The following is a 13,993-nucleotide window of genomic DNA, read 5'->3' on the forward strand; positions in this document are numbered from 1 at the left end:
AAAATCTTGGTAGGGTGTGGGATCTCAACTGGTTCAAAAACTAAAGAATTTTAACATGTCCATCACTTAAATGTCGGACAGTATTCGGTGACCTAAGTAGCGGACTGAGGTAGTATAATAATTTTGTAGGGCGAGTCCCATAATAGGGTGACAAAAATAAAACTTTTTAACTAAATCCAAAATTAACCAAATTTGTTTAGTTTGTGATAGCCTTTTCTACCTGAGAAATACTTGCATGGACCATTAATATTTGGTCACACTCACATAATTGAGAAAAAGGCACAAAGAAAAAATAATTGAATAATATGTATGTTTTGTTATGTGTGTGTGACCAAATGAGACCAAGACCATACAAGTATTTCTCTTTCTACCTACTGTATGTGTAACCCATTATGCGTAATAAATTTATATGGGAGATATGTCAAATCGAACACGATGGATATCAATTTCCTGTAGCGAATTGTTGCCAATAATACTTTTTTGTAGCGAATTGTTGCCAATAATACTTTTTTCTTTATTAAACAGATTAGTGGCTAGAATATGATCAGTGAATAAGTGAAAAATCTGAGTTCAAATCCTGACCCCTAATTTTTGTGCCAACTGAAATATGCAGCCAGTTATTATTCATATAGACGATGGATTCATTTTCAGCTTATTTCATTCATGTCCTTCTCCATTTTTATTTCTTTAACTATTGTCCCGAAACACTGTTTAGGATAGGGGTGTACATGGGTTGGGCAAATCCGGTTGACCCGGTCAAACCCACCCAATCCAACCCAAAAAAGTGGGTTGGGTCGGGCATGTGGGTGGATATGGATTTCAAAAATGAAAAACCCATTTAAAAAGTCGGGTTTCGGGTAAAACCGGACCCAACCCAAAAAACCCACTAGTGCTATGTTTCTTGAATTTTTTTATGAAAATACTAAAGATTTTTTCATTTGATTATTAAATATTTTTATATTGAAAATGAGTTATACTATTTTTTACGAAAATAAAAAAAATTGAATAATTTTTATGAACAAATATGATAATTTTTCGCATTATTTTTTTAAAATTTAAAAAAATTGAATAATTTTCATAAACAAAGTGATTCATGGTTTAGTCATTTGATATTAAAAAAAGCAAAAAAATGATTTGGATAACACGCTATCCAACCCGTAAATTAGTTTTACACAAAAAAATGGGTGATTATTTTTTATAGTGAAAAAAAGTTACCCTATTTTTCAAGAAAATAAATTGATTGAGTTGTTTTTTATGAAAAAATATGATGATTCAACATTTAGATATTTAATATAAAAAAAATAGAAAAATAATATGGGTAACCCACAACCCAACCCAATCCAACCCAAAAATTGGTGGATTTACGCAACTCGGCCCAATGTTATAACGAGTGGTTATTTTACTAAACCCAACCCGGAGTACCGTATGTGGTTTGGGTTTTGGATTTGGCCAAACCCAACCCAATCCGGCCCACGTACACCACTAGTTTAGGATAGCTCAAGGTCAATTAATTTACTTTGTAATGTTTCTGGGCCAGTTATAGATTAGATCTCTTTAGCTTCTATTCTGTTGGGCCTTATCTTTTAGATAATTTAATTATCTACTATTCTGTTAACACCCCCTTCCCCTTAATTTGGAAAGTTCAAAATAATCGTCTCTTTGATGCTCGCTTAAGCTTAATGTGTTGGGTTTTGACTACGATTTATATATGTCCCGGGGCACTGATTAAGAATATAAATATAGAAATTTTATCTCGTAAATTGTGCATTCAAAATTTTCATGATGTAAAAACTTATTCTCTCTCATTATTAATTTTAGGAGAATGTTAACTTGTGCCCTTAAGGCACATGTTAAGGAAGTAAAAATAGAAATTATTAAATGCTAATTTATGTATTTTGACTTTTGAAGCATTAAATTTCTTGTATCATTAAATGTTAAATTTCTATTTTGGTATATCTTATCATGTGCCCTTAGGGCACATGTTAACAAGACCCTTAATTTTATCACTTGTTTCCTTTTTTAATATGCTTAATCAGTGTTCCGAGGGCACTGTTTAACATGACCCTTTATATATATATATGGTTACTTAACCGGCTGAGCTGTCTTGGGTGCTTTTACTCCCTTTTTTTTTTCTTTCTATTGTGTTATAACTTTTTGACTCTTGTTTTCGTGCACACCTCAGGATAATTATAAGGCTTTGGTTAATATGTAGTTTCTTTTTTCTTTATAAAAAAATTTAGGATGACAAAATATTCGGTCTAATTTTTAAAACTACGATTGATAGCTATGGTTGAAATCACAATAACATACAATTATTATGCACATAAGGTGTCAGTCTAAACATGCACTTACTATAAAATTAACATCAATGTGTGTAGAAGATCAAAATATTAAGAAAAAAAAAAAGAATTAAATTTTATGGAAGCTTATACAAATTCAAAAACAAGCTAACCTAAATATTGAGTTTTGTTTACACCTAAATATTGAGTATTAGATAAAAGAAAAGAATGATTCATCCGGAAAAAAAGAAATAAAGGAAAAGAATGAAATGTAGACTTTACCTTATAGATAGATATTTTGTTACTAGTTGGCTAAGGAATTTGTCACTTCCTCGTGTAAGAGGAATCTCTTGATATATAGAGTGGGTCTAAAATTAATCTAGTCACGTGTAAGGGAAAATAGAATCCAATACGCATAAATTGAACTTAAATAAGTACTATTATAAGAAGATAAAAAATGTAAGAAACACTTTTGTCAAAAAAATAAATAAATTTAAGAAACACTCAATATGTTAGATTGGGGTTGATGTTGACAAGTCTTTTAATTCACATGCTTGAGAATTCTTCTTTTCAACCTTATATTATTTTCTTTTATTTTTGTCACAAAGTTACTTGGTCCATTTTATATGAGTACTTGAATAATAATGTGCTACCAATGACATCATCCTATGCCTCTATAAATTTAATTCACATGGCAGCAAGTAGTGTCCTACAATCTAGTTTATCCCCTTGCGTTCGTGCAATTTTTTGTATTCTCATATGATATGGTGTTAATGTTAATTTGCTCATTCTCCATATATCATTATTTGGGCCTAAAGTTCTTTACTCAAGTAAATTAACTAGTAAAATATGTCAACACCCTATAATACAAACAAGACAATTGATAGAAACAAAGTTGATAACTTTTTTAAGACAATTGTATAATGGAGAAGTGTCCCATGTGATTTTTTATTCACTTGCTTAAAAATCATTTAAAATTGCAACGATGATCAATATTGCCTTATGTGAATAAAAGTTTAAGACCTTCCACGTCTTTACGACTAAATTAATGATTTGATTTAACGTTGATTTGACAAAAACAAAAGAAAACAAATATATATATGTTGGATTTTTAGGGACTAATATTTATTTTTCGTGCTTTTTTCCAACCCACCACCAATTGAATCATAGCCTCAGTGTGAGTGTGTGAGAACGAGTAATACTATGGAGTTTTAGTTACAAAATGCATTATCATTTGTTAACATTGTTTTAAATCATTTTCAAACATTGATCCACCATAAATTTATATGAAACAATTTTCTTTCCTAAACATTGCCAACAAACAAGTTAGTTGGCATCTCCTCCACGATTCGTTGGGTCAGCAGCTATTAAGTTTATGATCTGGTTATCTATCATTTATATATGTTCCCTAAGCCCAATAACGCTAGTGTTGGGGTTGATTGCAATGTAAGCCCCACATTGCTAATGAAGAGAAAAAAAAGGTCAAAGAAATTATATTGAAGAAGTCCTACATCGCTTAGAATGGTGAAGCAATGAGGGAATCAAGGTTATATAATGGACCTAAGTTCTTTGTTTATAATTGCACCAGTCAGTAGCACTTTAAGCTTATATCTGACTTTTTTGTTTTTCTCTTGTACTCTTGTATTAGAGGGTTGAGAGATGTAGTTAGGTATTTGCTTTGGAGAGTGTGGGTGTATTGGGGGCCAAGGGAAGGTTGAGGGTAGTCTATGTGTTGTAACAATTTTCACATAGTGTTTATTCTCTGGTTGTCGGTTTTGACAACGACCGTGATTTTTTCTCCGATTTGGAGTTTCCACGTTATATTCTTGTGTTGTTGATTGCGTTCTTTTATTTTCTCTATGCCGGTTTTTCTCAACAATTGGTATCAGAGCTCTTGGTTTGATTCAGGAGGAGGGAGTTCCGTTGTGAAGTTTAGGCTAGAGAAAATTGATGGAAGAATCTATGTGGTGATGCAATCTGGGTTACACAAGGTCAGTCTGGAGAGGCGGTGATAATAATACTCAACATCAGTCTGGAGAGGCGGTGCTAAGAATACTCGGGTTACGTCTGAAACAACAACTTATTATGAGGATGCGGAGGTGCTAGTGGAAGTTGGGAATCAATGAAGTGTTGAGTCATGGACTTTGGAAGCTCCTATCACATGTGTTTGAAGAAGAAATACTTTTGAATCCATAGAACTAGTTGAAGGTGAAGTTGTTCATCTTGGAGACGGGAAAGCTTGTAAGGTTCAAGGTATGGGTGAGTTTCTTTTAATACGATGTGAGGTATTTTCTTTAACTTTGATGCATAGATAGTTCTACTATTATTGGTTATGCATGTTACTAGTGGTGATTCTCATGTTTTGGTTAAGTTGTGGATCTTCGGGTGGGTACTTGTTAGTGACATGAGTTTAGTTGGACTAGTGAAACAAGGTTTACTAGGTGATGTAACTAAACTGGAATTGTTGGAGTCTAACAATGGCCTGAAGATGGTTTCAAAACAGTTTGAAGTTGTTCAAGTGGCACATGGGCATCGTTTGACATGGATGCAAGGTGTGTGATGATAGCGTGCGGGCATTGGTTGGCATTGATGCAAGGTACGCGGTTATCTCGATGGCTGATGAACTTCCAGAGAAAGCCAACATGGAAGTTGCACCATAAATTGTCAGCGAGGTTTCGAGATGAAATTCTTGGGATGACTTGGTTCCAAGTGAAGAAAAATCTTGGGATGGTTTAGTTCCAAGTGAATGAAATTCTTGGGATGGTTTAGTTCCAAGTGGAGTGTACTTTTTTATGGTGGAGTATGATAATTTAATTTGTCGGTATAGACAATGAGAATTATGATTGTCGGTGAAGACAATGATTGTCGGTATAGACAATGGAAGCATAAGATAATGATTGTCAGTATAGACAATGAAGATTGAAGACCATTACAATCAAGGTGGAGATTGTTGGGGTTGATTGCAATGTAAGTCCCACATTGCTAATGAAGAAAAAAAAAGGTCAAAGAAATTATATTGAAGAAGTCCCACATCGCTTAGAATGGTGAAGCAATGAGGGAATCAAGGTTATATAATGGACCTAAGTTCTTTGTTTATAATTGCACCAGTCAGTAGCACTTTAAGCTTATATCTGACTTTTTTGTTTTTCTCTTGTACTCTTGTATTAGAGGGTTGAGAGATGTAGTTAGGTATTTGCTTTGGAGAGTGTGGGTGTATTGGGGGCCAAGGGTAGGTTGAGGGTAGTCTATGTGTTGTAACAATTTTCACATAGTGTTTATTCTCTGGTTGTCGGTTTTGACAACGACCGTGGTTTTTTCTCCGATTTGGAGTTTCCACGTTATATTCTTGTGTTGTTGATTGCGTTCTTTTATTTTCTCTATGCCGGTTTTTCCCAACAGCTAGAAGCGAGGTGTGTTAAAGAAGTCTCGCATCGATTAAGAGATGACTTAGATATGCGTTCATAAGTGAGATGTTGTGCACTTGTGTTAATGTGGTGCACCTGTATTTACAATGTAACAGTGTACGACCCTCAGATTAAATGTAGGACTAATCAAGATATTGTACTGAAATGGTTAAAGTTTTTCCTAATACTAATTGTTCAAAAGAATTTGAATTCAATTCCTGGTAAAAATAATTTTTAGTTAGAATTTATTTACTCCATAGCTTATCACTGAATTATCAGAGTTCGTTCCAATAAAAATTATAGGTTAATAAAAAAATGCATGACTAATAATATAACTTTATGGTTAACAAAGTCTAATTTTGGATGCTATAGTAACTTGCTCCTTCCTTGTGCTTTGAAATTACTTGCTGGCAATAGTACTAATTTGAATTTATGCTTAACTAAATCACTGTTCAAAGATGCTTTTGTCAGAGCTTATCACCATGATTAAATAAACTTCTAACTTTAGTGTCCAGATTAAGGAAGGTTCTTTTCTTCCCCATGAAACAAGGAATAATGTGCAACAAAAGTCCTCAATCCCATTCAAAAGCAAATGTACAGCAAAATAAACAAATAATTAAAATATTCCATTAGCTATAAAATTTTTAAAAAATAATTAGGAGCAGATTCTATAGTTGCTCACTTCTAGCTAAGATAGTGGTTAGGACATAGAAGAAAGATGTCATGATACATAAGGTTGATTATTTAGAACCATGGCTGTCATTGCAATGTTGTTTGTTTTCATGTTCTTCTTTCTGTTTACCTTTTACCTTTTTGTTTGTTTGTTCTATGGATGTTGTTTAAAGTTTTTATCATAAGGTACTTGTGCTAATCGGGAGATCTGTTAAGAGTCCCACATCGGTTGAGAGATGGTCTGACTAAGTGTTTATATACTAGAGGCAATCCTCACCTTACAAGCCAGTTTTGTAAGGTTGAGTTAGGTCCAATACTCATTTCTAAGATGGTATCAGAGCCTCTCCACGATCCATTGGACCACCTGTTATCAGGTTTCCGCTATCGGGCCACCTACCGTTTATATCCATGCACCAAGCCCAATAGTGCTGGACGTGAGGGGGTATGTTAAGAGTCCTACATCGGTTGAGAGATGACCTGACTAAGTGTTTATATACTAGAGGCAATCCTCACCTTACAAACCGGTTTTGTAAGATTGAGTTAGGTCCAATACTCATTTCTAAGAAGATCCCTAATCATAATAGTGTATCTTTTGTCTATACTTTGATTATACTCTAGTATAATGTTGATGCAACAAATGCTTAAATTATTAAAATCATATCTTCTATCCAATTCATCCTTTTAAGTTTTACCACTCCTAACTTCAATGGATATAAGAAGAATTAATATATGAGAATTTTATCCCAAAGATATGAACAATGGACCACATGCTAAGAGTTGATTGATTCTATTATTGAACTCTACTTCACCACTCACTGGATATAAAATTTGTTGATGTATGGTCATGACTCATGATGAGTGACAATTGTAGATTCTCTGAAATATTCTACCTAGTTGACCATTTAAGATGTGGGCACAACTTTACAAGAACAAAGTACAAAGGATAAATTGTTTGTTGGGTGAGAAAGAAGCTAGATGAAATTTTTTGGTGAATTTATGGTTGTAAACTTCATAGGGGGTACTATCTACTTGTATTTTTGCATTTATCTTGTTCCTTAGAGCAAGAATAGGGAACAGTGTTTTCTCTAGAGTATGTCCAACAAACAAGGCCAACCTAATAAAAACAATACCTTAAGACACACTCATGAATTTGCAGTGTGGGGTCTATAGTCTCTTCATACATATACATAAAACTTTAATTAATAAATAAAAATGTCAAAATTTCAAACACCTTTGCCGGTACTTGAGAGTATACTCTCCCTCCGATTCTATATACAAGAAAAAGTTTATTTTTAAAATTTATTGTAGAATTGATGTATTTAAACTATATTATGTTAATATTTATTTATGCTTTTTGTATCAAAGGACTTGGGATAATTTTCATTTTTTCTTCATGTGGGAGAAAATCTAATCGCGTGAGGCATGGATCCAGCTTTACCCTAGGAATTTTTTGCATTCACGCATTTAAAATATTGGCGACAATTTAATCGATCATGAACAAATAATTTGGATTTAAATTTTGTGTTTTAAATTATAAAATAAAAATATATTAATTTTTTTTATATTTTTTAAACTGTCTAATCTTAATTGAACAACTATTTATATCTCAAATGCGTAATAAATATAGCATAGTCCATTAGTCGAAATTCTTGAGACATTTCAATATTCACTTTTTCTTAATTTGTTGGTATTGAAACATTCATCAAATTGTTCAAGTGGAAAAATATAAAATGTAGTTGTAATGTCACTTTTAATTTTAATTGGTATGCCTAGCTAGGGAAGGAAAAATGTATAAAGACTATAGTTTGGTGGAGCAATGTTGGTACCACTTTGTTTCCATTTATTGAAACGATTCAAAGGCAAAAATTCAATGTTGTTTTTTGGTTGTATCAGTGCATTCTCTTTTTGTTTCTAAAATTCACTGTTGATTTTCAATTGCCAACCTAAACATATGGAGAAATTAAAATTCTTGTTGTTGTCTTTATGTCACCAACAAGCATCTTTCTCTCTTCAAATAAGCAAAAATTATTAGCTAGCAATATCACGCTATTACTACAAAATATTCTTTGCATTATTCTACGTGTGAATCAAGTATTCTATCCATAAAGAAAGAAAATAAGTATATGCAATGATGACTATAAGCCAAATATATAGATTTTCTGCATGTATAAGATCTATGCATTTTTTGTTTTAAGATTTGAAATATAATTTGTAACCATTGAAAATAAGGGCATGGGGTATATTATTATTATTGTTAAAATGAAAATGCTTCATTCTTAATTACTAGCATATACTCCCTCGGGTCCTATATATAAGAGAGAGTTTACTTTTTAGATTCATTAAAAATCTAATATATGTGGAGCATATTATGGTCCAAATACATTAAATTATTAATGAATCTAAAAAGTAAATTTTCTCTTATATATAGGACCAAAAAAAGTATTAAAATGGAATTTTTGTTCTCCATAAATCGTAGTTCAACTCTACAATGTCAGTATTCATAGGTTGGACATCTTTTAACGACGTTATTTGAACATGATCTGTTCTATAGGATCGTACTACTGTGTCTTTGATTTCTAAGGTTGGACATGCATCTTCAAGCAGTTTCGAATTCAAAATTTCACAATTACATGTATGAGTTTCAGTGGTAGTTGTCACTTTGTCTAATTGTGTTAGTGATAGATAGAAGATTTGCGCCTCGCTTGGTGCTATCCTCCTAATTAGTGAGTCTTATAGAACTAGTATAAATCACCGATAACCAATTCAATAATACAAAGTTGTTCAATTTCCTTTTTTTTCCCTCAATAAGTTAAAATTTTAATAAATAAAAGTCCGAATTAAACATTATAGTTCAATTTCCATACCTAATGTGAGATTCTTCAAGTGTGTCTCATATCATGATATCACTAGTTGTTCTAAAACTATTTGTTCTTAACATGACTTCAAAATAATGGTATTGAGAAATTAGAAGAGCTCAATTTACATTGTTAAATGACCATGGTTAAGAAATTGTTACCATGCTTTATATAGCCGTGGCAAAAATCATGTTTAGCTGTGGCTAAATTTAGCAACACCGTTATAAGCCACCCTCAAAATTACCGTGGCAAGTTTTTTTAGCCACGGTTAATGATACTTTTAACTACGGTTTTGACCGTGGCTAAATAACGCTTTTTTTTGTAGTGTGTGTATATTTTTAAAATTTTAAATTGCATTAAGTCACTCATAAATAAACATTATCTTCTTTGGGAGAGTATCTTGCGTTTGTGTCCACGTACATAAATTCATTATTCAACGTGCATGGTTTGGTAGAATCATTCCAAGGTATAAGTCAAATAAATTAAATATACAATATGTAGTTTAAACAAATATTCTTGAAAAAACTGTTGGAATCCTAAGTTTATACAGAGGTCATATAGATAGTATACCATGATAACAAGGGGGGGTCAACCGTTGCTGTTGGATTGGACTGGACTTCTAACAGAACTTGCCAAATTCATTTGAATTGTCCATTTTTGTGTAGTAGTATTTTATTTTATTTTGACAAATGTAATAGTATATTTTTTTTGTGTAATAGTATTAATGCAAATAAATACAGTATTCTTTTCGTTTAAAAATTAGATATCTTATGGACTTCATATTTAGTCTCATAGAAATCTCGAAAGGGACTAAGTTATGAAGATACCTTGAAATTGGGACCCGGATGGCCGGATTAGCTATTGTACTGTTTTCACGCAGTTAATCATCTCGACCGTTAAAACATAATTGTACGGTTTGGATTAATTTAGTATAATTTAATTAATATTTTATAATTTCAATCTCAACCGTTAATATTTGATTAGATGATTACTTTAAATCCGTTTTCTTGAAGTTGTATCCATGGTTTATAGCTAGGACTATTAGGGTCTTTAATATTGTTGGCTCCCCTAACTTTTGTCTCTAAGTGTTGGCCCAATAGAAGTTTTTGTTGTTGGTGCTCCTTCCAATCTCTACGCATTTTATGGCTCTATCGGAATTTTCCTCCACCCCTATCGTGCTCTAGCTTGGTAGATTCCACCACATGTACGTGTTAAGTCCTAAGATTCAACGTCGAACTTAAAATATCACCTACAAATATTTTACGCCTAATACTTTCGGATACACTTGCATCTTACTAAGTGGTCAAAAATCATAACTACGGTAACTCGTTAAGTTAGAAAGAAGACAAAAAATTATTTCCATCCATATTTATTCCAAATATAAGCTATTATCAAAATAATTTGTATATTTAAATTATTGTTATTATTATTTTCAAATATATTTCTAATTGATATTATAAAGGAAATTGCTCGTTATTACGAGACGAAAGACAAGAACCAATCTCACATACAAAAGATGTTAGGTTCTAGAATACACCCAAGACACCACCACCAAAACAAATACAAGGCAAAAAAACACTACCCCCTATAATCCTATATACTGATTTTAGCAGCAGCAACATAATGAAGCAAAAAATTCCCCCTAACCACACCTTATATTATATGCTGCACATAATATATCCCTGGCTAACAAAAATTAATCACCAATAAATAATTATAGTGAAAATTTTATATATAATATAACAAAAAAAAAATCGACTTGTTTAAAAACGGGCGGGCTTTGGTAATAATGAACTCCAACTCCATTTACTTGTCCCATTTGTAAACATGCATAGTCATCGGAGGCTTGTTTTCACATTGTGCTCTTGAGTCTTGACTTTTTATTATTTAAAATCAAAAGATGATTTTGAAAAGACTTTAACCTCTCGTGTGATTTGAAGAAAATGTTCCAAACTACTACTTCATTCATCCGTGCCACAATGAGTGAGCCAGTTAACTGGTTCACATATGTCAATACATAATTTTGACCACTAATATTTTTAATTGTATAATAGTAAAAGTTATAAAAAATTGATGTTTTAAAAATACTCATCGAGACGAATCTAACAATATCTTATATGTTAATATTTATTTTTATTTATTAGTAAAAAAATACAATCAAAACAATATCTGTGAATAGTGTACAATAGTCAAATGTCGTCTCACTCATTCCGGAACGGAGGGAGTACACTTCACACTACATACTAGACTAGATAGTAATTAGTAGTACGAGTAACTATTAGTAGTAGTCATGTTTAAATCAATTACGGTATGAGATACGATAACACGTATTTTAATGACACGTATTAAAGTATATAAATATAATTTTTTTGTATTTAATACTCTCCCGTTTTCTTAAACTGTCCAGTTCTATCATATTTAGTGTTTCTAATGAACTGTTCAATTTGTGTTTTAAGGATACGATTTGTTAATTATATAATTTGTCAATTATTGTTATATTTTTCAATATACTTTTTTTTTATATATATATATATTGAAAAACTAATTTTTTTTTTTAAAAAAAAAGAAAGTTTGTTCCTTTTGTTTTACTATAGGAAAGTTTGTTGATTCCTTGTTATATTCATATTTAAACAAAATTGCTTTGTTACTTTGTAACACCACAAAAAAAAAAAGATTTAAACAGAATTTGTTACCTATAATAATGGTTCATTGAAGATTTAAATAAGATGAGTACTAGGTGCAAAAAAAAAATAGGAATTTATCGATGAATTAAGATGATGGTATAATAGGAAGATAGAGTGCAAAAATCCACTTTCTTAATTTAGTGTTATAATTCAAACCGGACACTTTCAAGAAAACTGAAGGAGTAATATAAAACAACTAATGTTTAAAAATTAAATGTATAAATTCTAAGAAAATATTTGTTACATTTGACTCCTAAACATCCGTACTATATTAGTGCGTTTGATTTGCAAAAGGATTGCTACTAGACAGAACAGTACTGAACATGTGACTGAGTTACAGGATAACTTTTTGTATACAAAATTTACTATAATATCTTTTTTAATGTACAATGATTTTTTAGTTAAAAAATGCATAATTTTAATTTTTTTAAAAAAATATTTCTAATTAATTAAAATTAAACCATCTCATAATTTGATGAACAATGTTCATCATCTTCATCTTCTTTTCTGGAAAAAAAAATAAAAATAAAAATCCCAACATCATCTTCATCTCACAAGCCAAGAAATCCCCAACATCATGAGAAAGTAACACCTTGATCCTTCTCACTCTCAATCCAATTCCAGTTTCCAAATCTCTAATCCCCAATCTCAAATCCAATTTTCCTTTTCTCGTTCATAAAAAATTAATTATGGATCTAGCTCTTGAATAACTTCAATTTCTTAATTATGGATCTAGCCCCTTTTCTCTTTGCTTTTTCTCTCCTCTCCACCACTATTGATAGAAAATTTGAGTTTTTGAAAGCCCAGAGCATAGGGTTTGTTTGCCTTGGTGTATATGTTTCCTCAAATAAAAATAATTTTATTTGCATCATAGTTGACACTAAATGCAAATATTTCATTTCTCATAATTCAAATTTTAATTCACTATGTTGCGAGAATTTAACTCATTTTGCTAGACTCAATCACCACTATTGATTCATTTTCTTTTCATTGTATGCTTTTACTTTTTATCACTTTTACTTTTTATCACATCACTTATAATATTTAGGCTTAATTGCAGTTTTGGCTCTCCAAGTTTTACAATTGTGCGATTTTGGCCTCCATGTTTCAATTGTGCGATTTTAACCCTCTAAGTTTGACAATTATGCAATCTTGGCCCCCAGAGTTTCAATTGTACGATTTTGGCCCCCAACTTTACCCCCACATAAGCCTAATATTTATTATTTCTCATCATTTAATTTCTTGTTTTATTATAATTATAACACCCTTATGCGCACTTTATACTTCAACAGATTTGGATTTCCTACTGTTATAGCAGGACGCTGTAATAGTTCAGAATTGTCTGATCATAAATGAACTTGAACTATTCGATCTGTATTTTAATATTGACCGAGATACAAAGTAGTGTCAAACTATGTATTTTAGTAGGGGAGACAATTCCAAACCCACTCTAACAAACGAGAAAATCATTTTGGATTTTATTTTTTTTACTATTAATTTTGATTTAGATCTTCAAAGTTAGTGAATAAGTACTCTTTTTCTTTTTTCTGTCTATGAATGTTGATGTGAATGTGTCACAACGGTCTTCATCCATCCAACAAGGTAGTATTGAAGAATGCAAACAAGAACAAAAACAAGAAACAACAAATAATGGTTACCCCAAAAACCTACTAGTATATACAAAAGCAACAAGAGGAAAACAAAAGCTAATTAGCATTGGTTCTAGTTCTTTTGCAATTTGGACCTTTCTCTTGTCCCCTACCCCTCTCCTCTCGATGCTCACAATCTCTCCCTCTCTACATGCACAAATCCAACCATACCAACAAATTAATAATCTGACAACAATATACTAGTACTATATAATAACAAATGAAAAATCATACTATATAACTCTCAAAACATGTTCACATATTAATTTCATTATATCATTTGTCCAAAGTCAAAATATTTGTTAATGATTTCACACAGATTTTGCAAGTGTGTATACTGTATCCTATTCCTGGTGCCAATTGGAGGATATATAATTTATTGGAAATGGATTTGGTGCAGTCGCAGACATGGCTACTTATCTTCGATCTAGAATTGATGGACATGATGAT

Source organism: Trifolium pratense, linkage group LG4 (genome assembly GCF_020283565.1).
Source record: "Trifolium pratense cultivar HEN17-A07 linkage group LG4, ARS_RC_1.1, whole genome shotgun sequence".
Lineage (NCBI taxonomy): Eukaryota > Viridiplantae > Streptophyta > Magnoliopsida > Fabales > Fabaceae > Trifolium > Trifolium pratense.